This window comes from Uloborus diversus, chromosome 1 (assembly GCF_026930045.1).
Source record: "Uloborus diversus isolate 005 chromosome 1, Udiv.v.3.1, whole genome shotgun sequence".
Classification (NCBI taxonomy): Eukaryota; Metazoa; Arthropoda; class Arachnida; order Araneae; family Uloboridae; genus Uloborus; species Uloborus diversus.
In genome coordinates, this window is record NC_072731.1 from 246,587,581 (window position 1) to 246,593,704 (window position 6,124).

Here is a 6,124-nt window from a genome sequence, read left to right on the forward strand (position 1 = left end):
TTTTTTTTTTTAAAGATTGAAATCAATTCCTCCTTTCCCAGCAAGTTTTCGAAATTGAAGTTTCAAAAACGTAATTTTAGACAAACTTTGAAGATTTAAGGGAAGGAGGATCTGAAGCCCTTCCCTGGAAAATTTTACAAAATTATGGTCCAAAAAACTTAAACAATGTTTCATATTCAGGGGCTATTCCACTTACCATGTTTTGTAATTGGTTTAAAAAACCCATTGCTTGTGATATTAAAGAAAGGCGATATGGAGACCTTTGCCCGAATATTTTCTGAAACTAAAGTCTTAAAAATACAATTGTGAGGCAATATTTTGCAATTTTAGAGCCAGTAATTTCCCGAAATTAAAGCTCCAAAAACTCGATTCTAAGCAATTTTCGATGTATAGTATTTGGGTGGTTTTCCTCTAAAACTTACAAACATTTGATACATTTATGTTGTATGATGACATTTTACAAGAAAAACTTGAATTTTTAATATTTTCATTTTTTGAAAAATTTTTGGAGTATCAATGCATAATAAATATTAAAAACAGTGTTTTAATTTGTATTATCCATAGTCGTCTGATTTTTTTTTGTGCATTAAGATTTAAAAAATGCAAGTATGACACGTTCAGGTGTATGATGCACTGATGTTATAACTAACTTAACTTTTCTGTGTGTAGGGGGGGGGGGGGAGGAAACTTTTGTCCCTAGCGCCGTCAGCTCTTCGGACGGCCCTGATGGTAGGTGAACTTCTCCTCTGTGTTGGGGCAAGAGATAGTACTAGTAGCCCTGGTAGATGCTGTTTTACATGATTTAGAAAAACGTTTCAATGAAAGCTTACCTAGGACTAAACATGCTTTACTTGAAACTTAAAAATGTCCACTTACAGTAAAACCTGTAAAGTTGACCACCTTTGTAAGTTGACCACCTGTCTATGTTGACCGCTTTTGTCAGGAACAGAATTAGTCCTATGTTGTATAATGAAGGAAAACCTCTGTAACTTGACCACCTGTATCTTGACCACTAATGTACCCCAAATTTGGTTTGGAGTATTGTAAAAAACCCTTTGTAAGTTGACCACTTGGTTTATTTTTTAAAACTTAATTTAGAAAATTATTTTATTTTATTATTATTATTTTTTTATAGCTTTCCAAGAATATTTTTGATGCCAGACCAGCATTTTACCAACTAAATAAAACAGCAGCATAACTAAACCTCTTTGTAAGTTTAACCACATTAGAAAACTACTAAGAACCCTTGTATTCTCCAAACTTGTTTTTCTTTTGTTGTTCTATTTGAGATTACCTTTTGTACTCTCTGTTCAATGAAAACATGTGTCAGTAGAAAAGTACAAAGTTTTTTTTTTTTTTCCGGTTGCAATATTTTGTAGCAACACTCGAATTGTGCTAGATTAAAAGTTACTTGCATTGCAGTATTTCTGGTGAAAGGGATTAAGAAATAGGACAGTTTCATTTTCAACTGCCTTTTAGAACTGTGAGAGTCCAGCTTGTTGCTCTTTGTGTTTTAGTTTCATATAAAATGACTTCAAAAAGAAAGTTAGTTGAACTTGAGATTGATAAAAAGTATGAAATATTGAAATTAATTGAAAAGGGAGAAATCCAGAGAAAATTAGCTGACACATATGGAATTTCTAAAACTAGTGTCTAATAAGTGCGCCAAACTTCTATAAGGAGTTATTTTGTTGAAAAGTAGATCATCATGGTTATAAATGTATTAAATGTATATGAGAAAAAAAATAAGCAAAAAATTTGTTATTTTTGATTAGCTATGAAATTTTAGGAACTATTAATATCAAATAACTTTTTATAAACAATGATTTTTTTTTTTTGATCAATTTACTAAAATTTTAAATTTACATGACACATTATACGTCATTCCGAGAAAATTACCTCTAAAAATATTTAAATAACATTTTAAATTATTGTTTCAAAGTAATGTTAAACAATGAAAGTGAGTTGAACGGAAAGAGTAAGTGTCAATTAGTCAAAAAATGAAGACATGGTGCAAGAAATGACAAAAAAAAAAAAAAAAAATCATTACCCCCTTGAAAAAGTTGACCACCAAAGTACTGCACCGCCAGTGGTCGACTTACACAGGTTTCACTGTACATTCCTTTAATTATTACTGCCTCATATGTGCTATGCAGAATGGCTCTTTGCTGTAACTTGCGTAGCCATCTGCTTTCTGTTAAAAATATTTATAATTACGCTGTGACACGATTTTTCTAACATGAATACTATCACGTGTTTTGAGTTACTTGTTTAATTGTAAAAATTTCCAAATGCTGTGGGTGTCTAAACGCCATGTTTCTTAGTTATAGCCTCTTGACATTTTTATGCACCCCCGCTTATAAGGTGATAAAAACAGGGGTAGAAGTGGTCAACTTGTAATATATAGGACATTTTCCACGAAAAATATAGGACATGTTTTATGAATGATTTTGATGTGAAAAAATAAACAATATATAGTTTATTTTTTCTAATTATTTTTGCATCAATTATTATCAATGATTTCAATGAATCATACTGCATTTAGTTTAAAAACTCAAATGAAAATGATACTTAGAATGAGTTTCCTGTTCCTGAAAGAATAATGTAATAAGAAAATAAGTTTACTTACATACAAAAATATTTTAAAACAAATTTAAACAATCTGAAATCTATTTAAATTTAATACAACTATTTACAATCATTGATTATTTATACTTTGGAAAAGCTTTTGCCTAACATTTTTCTGCATTTCATCTTTTGCCAAGTACATCAAATCCCCATTCCTCAAACATTTTTATATTAATCTCTCTCTCTCTCTTTTTTTTTTCAAAATTACCTACATTTAAATATTTTAAATAGATTTTTATTATTATTATTTTTTTTAATCAATAATGGCTGAATCTTCACCACATTTTGTTGTTAGTGAAGGTGAAGGTTCATTAACAAAGTGCTTTATCAAAAGTTTGGAGAGCTTGTCATCAAATATGGATAACTGAAGCTTTCTCTTAAAAGAATTTTTAAATTTTGTCAAAAATACTCGACACTTACAACAAAATTTAAACAGGCGGGTGCCGGCAGATATTTCAAAAAAAAAAAAAAAAATATATATATATATATATATATACTTATGTATCTCATTTTTAAGCAGTCTTGAATTATATTTTGTCAACTTGTGAGATTAAGTGCAAATCAAGTAACCTAAAGGCTTTTCAATAGTCATTTTCTATAAATCATTATAACAAACTATGGAAATATAGGACATATAGGACAATTGGCAAAAATATAGGAAATACAGGACACTTTTGATGCTTTTTTTTTGAAAATATAGGAAATATAGGATATATAGGACTACTTCTACCCCTGTAAAAAGAATTTCATATACATGACAATAATTAGAATTATAGAACAGCTTATAAGTATATACTGAAAAATATCATCTGCAACAGTTATTGTTTTATAGAATATTTTATTTCGATTAGAATTGCAGTAAGTTTCTGAAGTGGCAACAATTTTTTTTAAACTCATCACTTTCCACAAGAAAATGATTCTTCCACCCTTACATATAAAACTCGGTTTGACGAAAAGTTTTGTTAAACCTATGGATAAAAATAGGAAAGAGTTTTTGTATTTGAAAAGGTTTTTTTTCCAAATTGAGCGATGCTGAATTTTAAAAAGGCATTTTTGTCTTACAACAAGTAAGAACGCTTATGGAGAACGACGACCTTTATGGAAATCTCACCTAAAAGCAATTAGCCGCTTTATTGCCTCTAAAGGAGGCAGCTCGAGGATCTTGAATCAATCAAAATGAAACTAAAAGTGCCAAAATTTTAGTGAAAAGCTTGTTGCAAAAATTTGAAACGATGGGGAACAGAATGTCATTAAAGATAGAAATAAATGCATTTCTTGCATCCTCCCTCTTGCATCTTTCTCATCAAGATATTAAATGTATAGAACGTTACCAAGGAAAATGGAATACAAAAATGCTGGGAGATTATTGTTGGTTTTTAATTCAAGAGGAAAAGTTTATTTTTCATCATTTTCTTTTACAGCACATGGCTTATTTTTCTACTCAGTGATAAAACCTGTGCTATTTCACCTCACAATGTATGTATAAGTGTATATTATTACTATATTTGCATTAGGATTCAAAATATAAGTAGATACACATGTTTAAATTAGATTCAAAAATTTTAGTATGTGCTACAAGAATTTAGTTTATACAGTAGAAGACCATTATAACGCACACCTTGGGACCACAGCTTTTGCGTTATACAGGTTTTTACATTATACAAGGTTCATACTCTTCCAGACAAAATGAATTTCAGGAGTTTTCAGGAGTCAAAAACAAAATTTTTAGGAGTAATAACATGAGCAGTTTTTACAAGAAAATTAGTTTCAGTAACATTTAATCTACTTCACTGTCAAAATTTAAAAAAGAAAAAATGTATTATGTTTTTAATCGATTAGTAATTTTTTTCACACACTATTCACTCAAAAAATAAATAAATAAATAAATAAATAAAAAATAAATAAATAAAAATTCGATTAAAAATATTTGAAAATTACAGGAATACACAAATTATTAACAAAGTCCCAATAGACATATCGGCATATTATCGATACTACAAATACTACAAAATAGCAATAGCACTACTAATTAGCAATATCAAAAATATGCTTAATAGCTGTTGCTTTTAACACAAAACCTAGCACATGCTCTTGGTTCGTTCTCTATTGGCAGTTACGATCAGTAAACGTAATGGGCGTGTTCGAACAGACCCCATGTCATTGCGAAATACACTGGGTGCTCTGTATAATACGAGAATTTGATTGGCTGCCAGCAATTCAATATTGCCGCCTAAATGGAGATGAAATTGGAATTAAAATTAGCGATTGTTTAAGTTTTATTTTGGGATTGATGAAGCACTTTTACTAGTAAAAATTATTTTCAGGAGAGAGGGAAAATCAGGAGGTTAAAACAAAAATTCAGGAGTTTAAGGGCCCTTAGAAGAAAAAATTAAATTTCAGGAGTTTTTCAGGATTTTCAGGAGGCGTATAAACCCTGATTACATAGATCATTTCACAAATTTTGAAACTGATACTCAGAGTATATCTAAGTATTAGCACTTAAGAATGAGTTTTATCTGCAATGAGTATTAAAATCCCATATTACAATTAGTCATTCTCAAATAAATATGTTTCACAATTAAAAGAAAGTGAATTAACCTGCACTTCTGCTAGCTTCATGGTTTGCATAAAAGCTGCATTTTCAAGAGCCTACTAATATTTGTTTACTGTGAATACTAATTTTTATTTAAAAGCGTTGAATTAGGATGGAAGGATGAAAAACTATTTCCAAATTTAATTTGCCAAACAATTTTTATGTTTGAAGGGAAACAGAAGGATTTTTTACACTTCAAAGCCTTATTGTTTACTTCTAAAAAGTTGTGCGGTTTATAGAGAATTGCGTTATATAGGTCGGCGTTATAAAGATATTATACTGCATATATATATGTTAAGCAGGCCCAACTTAACATAAATCAGCTATTTTTCTCAATGTAATAGAAAAAAAGTTAAAATTTTGTCACACAGTGTTATTAGAGATGCACTGAATTTTCGGTTGGTATCGGCATCAGAAAAGAAACTAATGATCAATTTATGCAGAATTTTATATAAATGTAGACCAAATTCGTCATTTACAATATTAAATTGCTTTTGAGCTGATTTATTTTATTTTTAATTTTAAACTAAAAGATTCTACTTTTAATATATATAAATGTAGGATGTTAAATGGAAATGCATTCAGATTTTACAAAATAGAGAAACATTTTCTATTTTAAATTGACACAAAATAAAAATACAAATATTATAGTTAAAAATTTTAAATCAGATACTCTGTATTCGGCATAGTTTTGAATTTAGCTGAACATTACAATTTTAACCCAATATTTGGCAAAACATGTTATTCGGTGCCCCCTAATAATTATTTTCTCGTAAGTACACACAACAAAGCACACTGAAAAAAACTTTATTTTTCAGTAAAAAGTATGATTTTAATGAATCAACCAGTAAATACATTTCTTGTCTTAATTCAGGAGTAAAATTCCCCCCTCCTTTTATTGAA